This window comes from Tachypleus tridentatus, chromosome 6, assembly GCF_004210375.1.
Source record: "Tachypleus tridentatus isolate NWPU-2018 chromosome 6, ASM421037v1, whole genome shotgun sequence".
Taxonomy (NCBI): Eukaryota; Metazoa; Arthropoda; class Merostomata; order Xiphosura; family Limulidae; genus Tachypleus; species Tachypleus tridentatus.
The window spans coordinates 81,400,171-81,414,676 of NC_134830.1; the positions used below are offsets into that span (position 1 = coordinate 81,400,171).

The 14,506-nt window shown below is 30.8% G+C and overlaps 1 long non-coding RNA gene across 1 annotated transcript; it reads right to left on the reverse strand.

Moving 5' to 3' along the window:
* Positions 1-9,723: 9,723 nt before the first annotated feature.
* LOC143252912 (uncharacterized) lies at positions 9,724-13,382 on the reverse strand. The gene is made up of 2 exons (XR_013029238.1): positions 13,218-13,382; positions 9,724-10,428 (listed from the first exon to the last, which is right to left on the reverse strand). It is a non-coding gene; the product is annotated as an uncharacterized LOC143252912 (long non-coding RNA).
* Between the last annotated feature and the right edge of the window lie 1,124 nt (positions 13,383-14,506).

Genomic DNA, 14,506 nt, shown 5'->3' on the forward strand with positions numbered 1-14,506 from the left:
GCAAGGATTGGAAAGAAAGCATAAATTCGAGTGAAAAATTACAAAGCTCGTAGTCTACACTTCTTTCCATGATATTAAATATAGCACAATAATGTTTGAATAAGCGTCTACTTTCAGTGCTAACTAGTTAAAATTACTTAATACTCGAAGTTTTAAACAATGGCGTAGTTTTTGTTTTACATCTCCATCAATCTACGTTTTGTAACGTTTAATAATAATCATTTAGCTAGCATTTGAAACCATATTCAATGTACCTCAAACAGTGTTCGATGTACCTTAAGCTCTGTTCAGTCTAACTCAAACAGTGTTCTTTACTTTAAACAGACATTTTTCTTTTATCTCTTCCTCGGGAAATTACTTAAAAGTCATGAAGGATGAAAGGAAAAGAAATATAAATAATATATATATATATTACATTCATCAGTAATATAATGTTAGTATTCCAGGAATTATACATCAAATTATGGGTTAAAAATCACCCCTACTGGACAATACATTCTTTAGGATTCAGCACATGAAACAAAACAAAAACCAACATGCTACGAAACCAAATAAACAGCTATAAAACTATGCTCACCAGATAAAGTTAACGATGAATTAGACAAAATAAAACAATACTTCATCAACATCAATAAGTTTCCTCCACAAACCGTAGGAAACATTATACGCACACACAGAGACAAAAAGCAAAATCAAGTAGCAAAAGTAAATATATCTCACGAATCAAAAAATCACTAAACCATATACTGCTTCATACCATATATTCCCGACATCAGCAGAAAAATAACCAACATTTCGCAAAAACTAGTAACAAAATATGACATTCCGGTTAATACCAAATTTATTCAAAAACCAGGTACAAAACTAAGGTCTATACTATGTAAAAACTACACTGACAAACACCACACCAACATTATTTATAACATACAATGTGATAACTGCCAAGACTTCTATATTGGAGAAACAAGTAGAAAAATGGAAACCAAATTAAAAGAACACAAAAAGTCACCTTCACACGCTTTCGAACACTGTAAATCAAATAAACACGACATAACCATAGAAAACACCCAAATACTAAATAAAGAAACAAACATAAACAAACGCAAAATAAGTCTTACTTATACAACAGCTCAAACCCAAAATAAACCAATATAAAGGAACACCTTTTTATCTATATTAATAAATATATCCAACATCTAAGCACGCCCTCTACATTCCTACACTCAATTGCCCAACCGCTTTCAAACATGTTGTCAGCTATCGATCAGTAACCCTTTCTTTCTTTGTGAACCTGATGATGATCGAAAAAGGTCGAAACGTTGTTCGCTCCTAGAGGAGCGAACCCATACCAGCAGTTTTTACATAAATAATTTTCTCTATAAGTGGGTTATCTCGTCATCACGGATCTATGTTTCTCATTCTAAGTAATTTTAATAACGATTCTTAGCTCTATTGTACTGAACCAACAAGTTCTTCACGTAAGACTTGTACTTTGTTAGTAGATAATTAGATATGGTCCATGTGTATCTATAATTAACATTCTTGCGTAAGTTATTGTATTATTACACATTATTATTATTTTGTGGAAGCAAATTATTTAACCGTATCTTTCAAATAGGTTACTTCCGACTCGTACTGAAGTTCAAAATGGATGTATAGAAATAATATAAGTATCTGAGTCTTGTTCGATTGTATATAATGTTAACCCTGAAATAGAAATAAAATTCACAAGAGTTAATTAAAAATATTTTAAAACATAAAAATAAAGAAATGTAATATTTATTTTTCTCCTCGGTGATTTAAATAGAGACTGGGAATGCTGTGTTATAACTATTATTTAGCGTCATCAGCGGTACAAGAAACAATTTCGCTGAACGTTTTTAGCACATAAAATATTTGCATGGATAAAGGCCCGGCCTGGCCAGGCGGGTTAAGACGTTCGACTCGTAATTTGAGGGACGTGGGCTCGAATCCCCGTCGCACCAAACATGCTCGACCTTTCAGCTGTGGAGGCGTTAAAATGTGACGGTCAATCCCACTATTCGTTGGTAAAAGAGTAGCCCAAGAGTTGGCGGTGGGTTGTGATGACTTGCTACCTTCTCTGTAATCTTACCCTGTTAAATTAGGGACGGCTAGCACAGATAGCCATCGTGTACCTTTGCGCGAAATTCCAAACAAACAAATAAGCATTGATAAAAACTTCTGCATCACATCTATTATTATATGATGCTCAAAAACATTAGCATCCTTAGTATTTTTACTGTAAATGTATTGTTGTAACCTACTATCTACATAAGTTTCTGTTTAGTTGTTATAGTTTTTAACATTGTAAGTCCGTAAATTAACTAAAAAGAACAAATTTTTCATTTATTAAGAATAAAATATTTTTCAATGTCAATTAATCATAGCTAAGACATTTAACTGATGTATTTCAGTTATACACAAAGTGACATTCTTGCTATTTGTCACTATTCAAAAGCCATAGCCTTCTTTATGCAAAACAAGAGTGATCCTACAATATAAGGCGGATTGTCAGTCCAGTCTTAGAAGAAACACTTCACTTTTAGTAATAAGGAATGCATGGGTAACTTATATTTCTTCCGTCGTGGGCAATCTAAGAATAAACACCGTCACACCAAACATCCTCGCCCTTTCAGCTGTGGGGTCGTTATGATGATCGGTCAATCCCATCATTCGATGATAAGAGAGTAGCTCAAGAGTTTGTGGTGAGTGATGATGACTAGTTGCCTTCTGTAGTTTTACACTGCTAAATTAGGGACGGATAGCGCAGATAACCCTTGAGTTGGTTTAAGCGAAATTGAAAACAAACCACATCATAAACATAAAATACCCCGAGCTTCACCGTGAGGTTGAAAGGTCTACTCGTGATTCACAGAAGGCTCAATATATCGATTATGCTCTTCAATTATCCCAGATTTCTTCTATAGCTACTCAACTATGAAGTTAATATCCAAACACGAATGCCGTTAAGACCGTGGTCGTGGTATTTGAGGAAATGTACGACGTTGAATCCTATTAATTTAACAGTGAATGTATGAACACAGTTTGAAACAGGACACCCGGGATCTTGAGGTGAAGCTAGAATACGACATACAAATCCTGATTTGGGTTTAGCGTCCGTAAGAATTTCGCTTAGACCTCATGTACGTTAAATCAATAAGAACTCTTCTTGTCTTCTGCCAAGTTTGGTCCTGCTCACTCCAAAAGTGTGAGGGAACTTCGCTGAGAAGCAAACAATTCACAAATACACAAAGTGAATTAATATAATATAGTGTTGTAAAATAAGGCATTATATTTTAATATATATATTCTATTAGTTTATAATAATAAATTACCTTATGATATCGACTCTACTCTCCTTTATCCGAAAGGGGACAAAAATTAATACGACCTCAATAAACTGAGGAATATAAATGCTACTTTCATTTATGCGTTTTAATAGTTTTTGTTTTTTACGAAATCAACTGTATAGAAAATATTTCAAGTAAACAGTTTGCAACGTACAAAAACATTCAAACAAATTGGAACTAGTATAGTTCAGGATATTGCTTTTAAAAATCTCATTGAGTCCTTAAGAAAGATAATTTCTTTTGAAAGAGACACTAAATACATTTTAACCAAAGAATCACTTCTACTAGTTATGACTTTTCATGAAGAAACAAATAATATTTTGCTCCGATAAATTTCACTTAAATGAGACCTATTTACATGTCTGATTTTATTATGGTGATTTCCTAAACTTTACCAAGACATTTTATGAAGTGAAAAATCACAAAAGGTGGTAATGTTCGATTATTTTAACAGAGGGCAATAGTAAAACCTGTTCAGATGTAAGTTTTATAAAGAAAAACGTCAGATTCGTTTCTTAAAGTTAAACATAATAGTGTTCTCTACAAAACATCTTTACTTTAAAATACTTTTCCCCGGCGTCTGAACTGAAACATTTTCCAAATTATGTTTGTAAGTTAGCGAAATCTACGTAAAGATCTTACTATACAATAATAATGTGAAAATATTGAAAGCCATAATTTTAATCATTCACACTAAGAAGTGTAAGGCAGTGTAATATCTCATAGATTTTAAAAATAGTACTTGTTTTATTTTGGATGGTTTATCTTGTACGACATGTGATAGTTTTTTTTTAACAACAATACCTGTTTTAGTTGGGTGGTATGTTTAGTATAATCTAGACAAATATAATAGTGCTCTTTATTATATTCCGTTTAGTGTCAGATTTATTAATGAAATCGGATGATAACAGAAATTACTGTTTCTCTGAGAAAAACACATTTAATCCTTCATCCAAATAAACTCAATAAGTTTTGGTTCTTCGATAGCCATCCATTCCAGATAAAATTTGAATTATAATATTGTAATGCTATGAATTGCATCTTCTAATGTTTTCAATTCTCGTATTGTATTTTGAGCATTTTCTAATGGAATAACTTGAAATTCTATTTTTTTTGTAATTACTGAGTTAAGAAAATTTATTATTGATTCTTCATATCTTAATTTATCCAAGGCTTGTGCTTTATCCTTTTTTCTTATTCCCTTTTTTGTTTTAATAATCGTTTTAATGAACTTATATGCTTTTTACTTTATTTATTAACCATTTTTATTTCATTTCCTCTGATTCAGTTTTTGTTTATTTATAATTTCTCGGGCTGCATTGAACCTTATATGGTTACTGTCTTTTATATAAATAATTGTAATATCCCTACTACGAAGCTGTTTATTTAAATGCTCAACGTGATTTTTATACTTTCGTTCTAGTTTATAGTCACAATCTTTTAAGGACCCCTTATATTTTTATTATTTACTACCAGCACTATATTAATATGTGATTTTGTTGAGTACTGTATCCCAATAAAACGTTTCATATTCATCAAATATTCTATATGTTCTAATTTATCATGATATTCAATAAACGTTTCCCATATGTTTCGTTTTATTTGACTAAATGCCATTTGTATTATTTTCAACCTATAAGCAACCACAAATTGTTTTAGTAAAAAATATATGATTTATTTTGGAAAATATAATAAAACGATGAAACATGTATTTTATACGCAAGATTTTTACGTATTTAGAGAAATTTATTCTATATTATACTTTAGAATAAATGTTTTTTTTTGCTAAGTCCATTGGGATGATAATAGGTCTAATCCAAAACTGACATAATTGTAAATATACCACAAAATTCCTGTCATATTTTATTTTCTTATTATTTAATTTTACATTCCACAATATTATTTTCATCATTACTTTGAACTGCTTTATCAATTTATTGAAACTCATCAAAGCGTTATTTTTGAAATCAGTTTAATTAGAAATGTTTGATTGAGAAATGTAGAAAAGCAACAAATGTAGTGTTTGAAAAGCTGAAAAAAACATTTTAAAGAGGTCGATAAAAATAATAAAATCAAAGACAATTTCATACCTTAATGAAAAAATAGAACAGTGATTATTATAACAAAACTACAAATAAAAGATGTGATATAACTTGAATGTGGTAATCAAATTGTTAAAATACAAAGAAATTTCTTACGTGGAAAGAGATTGTATAAAATTAAAAAGTGTTCTACTTGAAAACAATAAAAATCACTTTATGAATTTCATAAAGATTTGAATAATGATTTGTTTGTTTGCCTTTGGAATTTCGCCCAAAGCTGCACGAGGGATATCTGCGCTAGCCATCCGTAGATTCGCAGTGTAAGGCTACAGAGAAGGCAGGTAATCATTACCACCCACCACCAACTCTTGGGCCACTCTTTTACCAATGGATAGTTGGATTGACCGTCATATATTAACGCCACTACGGCAGAAAGGCCCAGCATGATTGGTATGCCGGGGATTCGAGCCTGCGACCCTCAGATTACGAATCGAGCGCCCTAACCATCTGGTCTTGTCGGACCTTTAAAGAGTGGTGAAGGTAATTATTTTGAATGCAAAGTATATGTTAAGGGATTATTGTATTAAACCTTAAAAATAAAATATATAATTGTTAACCTTAGGATGACCTAAGAAGGTTGAAACGTTATTCCGTACTGTATTTTGATTAAAGTTTTGATATCCATACCAGCCGTCTTAAGAATACATTTTTAATTTAAGTAAGTTTATCATCATTATGAATTAATTCATACTATGTTTATAATGCTTTAGAAAGATGTAAATCCTGTATTTTCAATAATAATATTTCTATATATATATATATATATATACCATTACGTAATTAAAAAGTACATAATGGAATTTGTTAAAAACATAAACAGCATGTAATTTACTTCTACTCGTAATTATAAAAATCTAATCTCTTGTCTGAAAAACAGTGTTATCTTCTTCTTATACTTCAACATTTCAAATTACAAGTAATGGAATATTCATCAGTTACAGAAACATTACCTATTTCACCAATCCTATCTATCCTGGTAATAAACAACTGTTCAGTTTGTCCTTAACAGCATAAAAGACAATACATTTTATCAGTTCTACACTTTTTAGGTACACCAAAACAAAACTGCTTAGTTTGTTAAGCAAGAGTTCAGAAAACAAATCGCCTTTCATACGCAGAAAAAGTAGTCAGATACTCTTAAGTATTTCACAAGTATTCTATCGATATCTTTTAAACACTGGTGACCATTTTAGAGGATCGTACCTGTTTTCTTATTATTATGCAATAAACAGTTGATTTAATCCGTCAGAGAGAAACTCGGTAACAAAAAGATTGATGCTCAATATTTTTTTCTAAAAACAAATTAAAAAGGAATTAGAAATTTAATTTCTATTATTCCTGAAGTGAAAATATGTGTAATAATGTTTGGTTATTACAAGAGGGTTTGATGACATAAAATTGTCCGAAAACACGTTAGCTTCTAGATGAAAGATATCTTCTGTGATGGTCTAGTGTTGAATTAAAATTAAAACAAACGGTATTGCAAATATTATACATATCTTGGTATAACAGATGTTTGATGTACTTCTGAACAGGTCTGAACAGTGGGACAGTGGTAAGTTTACAGTGGACACAGCAGGTAACCCAATGTGGCTTCGCTATAAAACACACGCATTTCAGAGTTTTCTAAAAAAAGCTGTGTGTTCGTTTGCGAATATATGTTTAACTTTGAAATATGAAAATGATATGTCTTAAACATCAAATATTTAAAATTAACTGAAAGAATGCAGTGATTCAACTTATCATGCTCTATGCTGTATCAGCTAATGCTGGCATATTCTCATTCCAATAATTCTGCCTTTATGTATCCAGGTTGAGCTTACGAATTTGCATTATATTGTATAAAATTATTGATTTTCGAAATTTTACTCAGATATGTTACATTATAAGACATCAAGCAGACATTCCAGCTTATTAAAAATAAAATAGTTTCTGGGTGTCAGGATGATGCATGTTTTCGAAAGGCTTCCACTGGTAATGCTTCATATTTAATTTGTTGTGGCTGGCTGCTTGCAGATGGTAGCATCAACCATAAATGCTTACTAGTTTTCAATACACATATCTAAAGTTGCTTATTTATTCACAGCTTGGTCATATGTCGTTAATACTTTGGTTCTGAGAATATTTATATAAAATAATTTGCAAGTTTTCAGCATATGAATCTATTACTCTCTGATTCTTAACATATCCTTCTGTGTGTGTGTGTTTTCATATAGCAAAGCCACATCGGGCTATCTGCTGAGTCCATCAATATCCTTCTCTAGTTACTTATTAGTATTTAATATTTAAAGGAAAATGTAATCGTTTTTATTGTGACTTTAATTAACAACCTACCCAAACTTTGACTTGTAAGGTTATATTCCCCTTTATCAAATAACACCTTGTATTTTATCTAATAGAACTAGACATTAGATAAACAATACTTCAGACCTTTGTCATTTTATTAGTATTTACCTCTATGTAATTGTTACATAGTTTACTTAATAGAACGTTGTTAGGTGAGTAAATACAAGAATATGTTAAACAAATTAACAACTGTAAAAGTGTATAGAACCTACGTCAAAAACGTTGTATTTTTGTTTGGAATTAAGATCAATGCTACACATTGGCCTCTCCTCTCCCACCATGGTTATAAAAACCCTGTTTCTAGCGTCAACAGATGTACCCGCTGTATCACTGGGGAGCACGCCAGAAAATAAAAACAAGTTAAAATCGTAAAGAAAAAATCAATATCGTGCACTGTAGTTCAACCTTTATAGTTGTTCATTTTAGTTTTTTTCGATATTAAAATAGTTTCTTTATTCTTTTGATTTAAAAGTCTATGATATTTGGATAACATCTTGGCATTCATTAAAGTATTATTTGCTTGTAATATCCCATGCTCTTTTCCATAGTGCTCAACAACAGCATAATAAATATTGAAGTTTTTAACATATACATTCAAGTTTCTCGTATATGATAGACAATCTGCTATAAGTTCCTTCGTAAACAATGTTCTGTCAACGGCACTGATCATGTAGTACATATTTAGCAGCTATACACTTTTTTACACAACGTTATGGAAAATTTAGAGAAGTGCCTGGTTTTTATACTGTTTTAATAGCTATGTTTGATGTTCTAATTACTCTCTTCAGTTTTCTTGATGATACTATAACTTATATATGGCATCCTACAACTCGTCTGAACTAATTAATTCTATGTAAACACACACGTACAATTCAACTGATGAGGAAACTGGCTAGCTGCCTTGTGCACACCCAAGTTTTTCACTGAAGAAAATATCTAATGTCCTCGTAGAAATACTAATGTCCGAAGTTAATTCTTTGAAGTTAAACGGTTTATCATGCTTAAAATATTTAACGTTTGTGGTTAAATATCTGGATTTTTTCGATTAATAAGCGTTTAACACAATTATAAATGTAAGATAATGCATGTCGGTAATTATAGTTTATATTATAAGTATAATTTGGATGGAATAACTTTAACAGTGTTAGGAAACAAAGCCATCCAAGCAGTGCGTTGTTGTTAATGGTAGGAAACATAGGATTTTAAGTTGTATCTACAGACATATTGAATACAAATTAAAACACATTACAGTTTTATTTTATAAGTCACTAATGAGTCCTCATTTGGAACATTGTGTTTAGTGTTGAACTCCTTACCTAAGGAAGGAAAATGAATTGTTGGAAAGTGTTCAGAGTAAAGCTTCTAGAATGATGCCTGGAATGGAGAGGTTGTCATGCGAGTAGAGGCTGAAATCTCTGAATTTTTTTCTTTTGAAGAGTTAGAGAGTGTCTTGTTGATGTGTTTAAGATTGTAAAGGAAATTAACAGTCTTGATGTTTCATGTTTTCATACTTTCAGTTAATGGTAAGACTGTAGGTCAAATATAAATTCTGGCAGGGTAAGAGTCATCTTCAGCTAAGACAGTTTTATTTTTGTAACAGAGTAGTTGACCTTTGGAATCGGTTGCCTTTGGAATTGTGGAAGCAATAAATTTAAATTAGTTTAAGAGAAATCTTGATAAGTATATGAAGCATAAGAGTTGGCTTTGAGATCTTTTTTATTATTCAGTAATTTAAGTGCAATTTAGAAGACATAACAGCGTAGATGGACCAATAGATCTCCTGTTGCCCGTAAACATTATGTTATGATTATGTTATTGGTAAAGGTACCATAATGTTTTTACTCAGGAACAAAATGTTAACTAAAATGACGTAAGATAGCTCAAATAATTTACATTACAATTAGTTTCTTTATAAAAATCCGTTTATTATGATTTAACACGTTTACAATTGAACAGAAAAGTTTGCGATTATACATTTTTGAATATCAGAGATCAGTAGCACTTGTTTTTAATTCTATTAAGTCGTCCTTATTTCTTGTGTTATTCTAATATAAGTAGCTAGAAAGCATATTTATAACTCAGAAAGAAAGAAAATCAAAGCAATATATAAATAACAATTGATTTAAAAGTGTTAACTTTGTTTTACAAAGGTAATTTCTAATTAAGAAGATTCAAAATGAATTAATTTATTACCTTATGTAACTAATTTAACAAAATAACAGTTTCATATAATAAAATGCAGTTTATAACATCGTGATTATGTTAATAGCATGTTTAAGGTAATATTTTTAACTCTTTTATGCATACATCGTGAATAAGAAAAAAACGCAACTGAGGACAATTCTCGATATCGTATATCTGTTTTGTTATCCACGATTAACCTATTTTTCGTGGCTATAGCCCTTGTAATAGTAAATTGGATGAGGATGTTTCTGTTTCATATAATAGTAATTCGGATATTTATAATAACCATGGCCATATTCATCGTTTCTGCTTTCTTCATCGTATTTCCCATAACTTTTTCCAGAATTTACACTGTTCAAAACAACAAGAAGAGCCAAGAGACCAGCTAGTAGAGCCATATTTTTGTGCATGGTTAGACTTAGAAGCTGCAGAAGGAAGAAGAAAAACCAATGGTTAAATTCTTAAAATATTTTAATAAAATTACTTATTTCTATCAAATTACCTTTGTTTATTCTACATTTGTAGTAAGTTTTATTTACCGTAATAAAATATTTCTTGTGTTTTATTGGGTCCAGAACTAATAGGATAATACAATATATTAATAGGAGAATACAATATACATATATAATTATGCTTTTCCTGATTTTTCCACTTAATCTTATTGTTTCATGTAACCTATTTATTGTTTAATTAATAGACTACTTGAAGTTAATTTAACTTTTGTTTTTATTCTCTTTTACGTAAGACTTTTCTGTAACTCTGACGTATTGTAAAATTATTATTAATTTTTTTTAGAAGAGAAAGTTAACGAAAGTAAGCTGAAAAATATATATAGTTTTTAAGGCTTCCAGAAATATGTAATGACTACCCTCAACCACGTGTGGTGATAGTCTTTCAGTACATTAAAATTTAAAAATATTTTTACAGCCATTTTGATGTCCAGGTTTGAACAGTTAATTAAAACTATGTAGTCAGTTATAAGTTTGTTTGTTTGTTTTTGGAATTTCGCACAAAGCTACTCGAGAGCTATCTGTGCTAGCCGTCCCTAATTTAGCAGTGTAAGACTAGAGGGAAGGCAACTAGTCATCACCACCCACCGCCAACTCTTGGGCTACTCTTTTACCAACGAAAAGTGGGATTGACCGTAACAATATAACGCCCCCACGGCTGGAAGGGCGAGCATGTTTGGCGCGACTCGGGTGCGAACCCGCGACCCTCAGATTACGAAGCGCACGCCTTTACGCGCTAGGCCATGCCAGGCCTATCAGTTATAAGAGAACGAACATTCCACTAAAAATTAATCTATTTTAATCTTTGTGACTCGGGATCTTACATCTTTTACAATTTTGTTATTTCTAAGAAACAGCAGGTTTAACATTTCAATTCAATTAGCGATTTTTGAAAAAAAAGTTTAAATATTTTAAAAATAAAGAATTGCTGTCATGCTCAAATACGCAATTGCACATTTTTGTAAAATGAAAGTACATAAAAAAATAACAACAGCTAAAAACGTGAGACAATCCTTTTAAAATACAGCACGTAATTTAATTGGTTTATACAATTTTTGATATCTAATTAATAAAAATGACATACCATTTAAACAATTTTTTTTCCAAAAACCAAAATATTTTGTTACATGTGTTGGTCACCACATGATGACTTGAACAGACTTACCTGAAAGAAATAACGAAATATATTTGTTTTTTGGAGTAATAATAATTGTCGTTTACGAGGTATATTACTTTTGTTAGTCACATAATTTGTCAGATATCCATGTCGAAAATTATATTCCTGGAGTAACAGTAATTTTTATTTGTAAAAATCAACTTTGTATTCAATGCACTTTAGTTGTTTTTAAATAAACGCTTTTTAACATTTCTCTTTCTTTGTTTCTTGGAAAGCTATACAATGGGCTATTTGTATTCTGCACACTGCAGGTCTCGAAACCTAGTTATAAGCACACTTCTTAAGAATAAAAATGTTATGTAATTTTTCTTCTTTAAGCTGTTCACTGCCGTAGACGAGATAACTCGTCCAAGCCGATCGGTAACACAGTGCCACGGACGAGTTAATTCGTTCTCAATAATACCTAACTTCAACGCTAGATGTCAGCACCATAGATGCATTTGAACTACTTACAAATTGTTTCACTTTCGATCCAAAATGGCGTCACGAAAAAGTTACAAAATAAAGAAGCATTAGAGTTGTATTGTAGCAGCTGAAATACTTGGCAGTCAACAGCTTAATGTTGGCTTTCATGCTATCTGAACCGTTCGAAACATTTATGATGAATTAAAGTCGTTTGTTGTAGATTTGGAGACGTAACATTCACCCAGTGAGTCGTCACTAAAACTGTTTTCGTTATTCGTGTAATTTATAATTGTGTTTGGAGTTATCCCATCCCCCCCATACTTCAGCTGAAAGTAGTAGCTTATACAGTATGGCTAAAATTTGAGTTTCATTACGTCGGTGGACACTTTGATAGCTCATTGTGAAGCTCTGCGCATAATAACAAACAAAACCATACATAAGTTAGTATAATTGTGCGAATTTATGCTTTGATTTTAATGAGGCATGTTGAAACAGAACACTTTCGGAGACCCTGCGTATGAATATCTAGTACTAATATTATACAAATATATATATAGCTCACATAAATTTTTAACAGTATTTGTTTGTTTGTTGAGTCAAAGTTACACAGTATGTGTTCTGTGCTCACCAAGGGTATCAAAACTTGGTTTTAGCCCAATATTTTTGAAAGAAAAACTTGGTTTCAGTTATTATTAATATACTGAAATATTACCTTATATTTATAAGGTATAAATAATTAATTAATCTTTCACTTTATTATTAGCTTTCGACAAAATGGATTTCAAATAATGAAACTACACATAACTTGCCTGTCATTAATAAGTTTTCTACCTGACAGGAAACCGCCAAATTCCTTGAAAAGTCTATAAATATTTACAATTTGAAATATGAATGAGAAAGTATTTTTGAGCACTACCATTTGAATATTTAAGGCAGCTTCACTAATACATTAATTAAGTAAAAATTGGTTTGGCTTGAATTTCGCGCAAAGCTACACGAGGGCTATCTGCGCTAAGTAAAAATTGGAATGAGTGCGACTTATTATTGCAAAATTCTGTATTATATTGTTGTAAAAATTGCAAGGTATAAGAAAAACTGCATACAATAATAAAACAAAACTTACCTATTTATTGCAGAGATGCTGAGTGAAAAATCTTTTCCAACGAATAACTTGCGAATGTATTCTTAAGATGACTTTACATATTTATATATATCTATTTAACGGAAGTAGTAGAATGTTAATTGATTGGTCATCCTTTGCTGTAGGTTGCTTCATTGTGAAATTAGACTTTTCCTCTTTTATAGGACAAATACACTCTGATAACACGTATCTCAGAGACCTTGGTGGATTTTGTTATGTCATTAAAATACGGGAATCCCCCCCCCCGAATTAAAATTTGATTTATGGATGAATAATTTAAAGTTACAACAGACAAACAAAATATCAATTGCTAAAACAACAAGTCAAATTTATTTGCAATATTTCGTGAAGTTAAACATTCAAAATACAACAATATTATGTCAAAGATGGAGATAAGTCTTTCCAGTCTGAAGACCAAACAAGTTCTAAGTTAAAGAAGCCAGTGGTATCATTTCGAAACTCAAATAGTACGCTTATCCACTTCAGAAACTTTCGAAATTGGGGTATACTTACTAGAGTTTTAAGTCTTACAATATGTTTTTCGTATAAAGCAAATTCTATATTAAAATATTGTATGTTTAGATCAAAGACAGGGTTATATTTTGTAGGAAAGAAAAAATTGTGAAAAGCAATCATATGTTTTGAAACAAATGAGTATAAACACTTACTGTTTCATCTGTAAAAACCTTTTAAAACAATTAATTATTTTAATGTATTTTGAAAGAACTGAATAACTTACATCCAATTTATTAACTAGGAGCTAGACAGTAATGTGGTTAACAACAAAGTAATCCTTAAAGTTAAAAGATAATCCAAGAGCTTCTAAAGAAGAAGAGACAACTCTGCTAAAAGAGTTTGATCTTTTCCCTGTTTTTGCATTTATGTTTAAATGCTATCATATAGATGGCATATTATTTGCAAAATGACATACAACATACTAGCTTTCACGAAATTATGCTAAAGACCTTTTCAAAACATTTTTTTCAATATATATTTCAGAAGCAAAAATGTTTCTACACTTATTATTTTTAATGTCTGTAACTGTTACTATGTTCGTAATAGCCTTTGTGATAGTCGCTTTTATTATGCGTATAATGTCTGCAACTTTGGTAACTGTAATTGTCATAACATTTCCTTAATAGTTGCATTCGTATCTATGTATTTCTGTCTTTGTAACCATAATATATTATGTAGAACTTATAACTCATAACTATTAGAGCCAAAATACAGCTGTTTTAGAAGCTCACATTTTTTGTTTGTGTTTGTGCTAA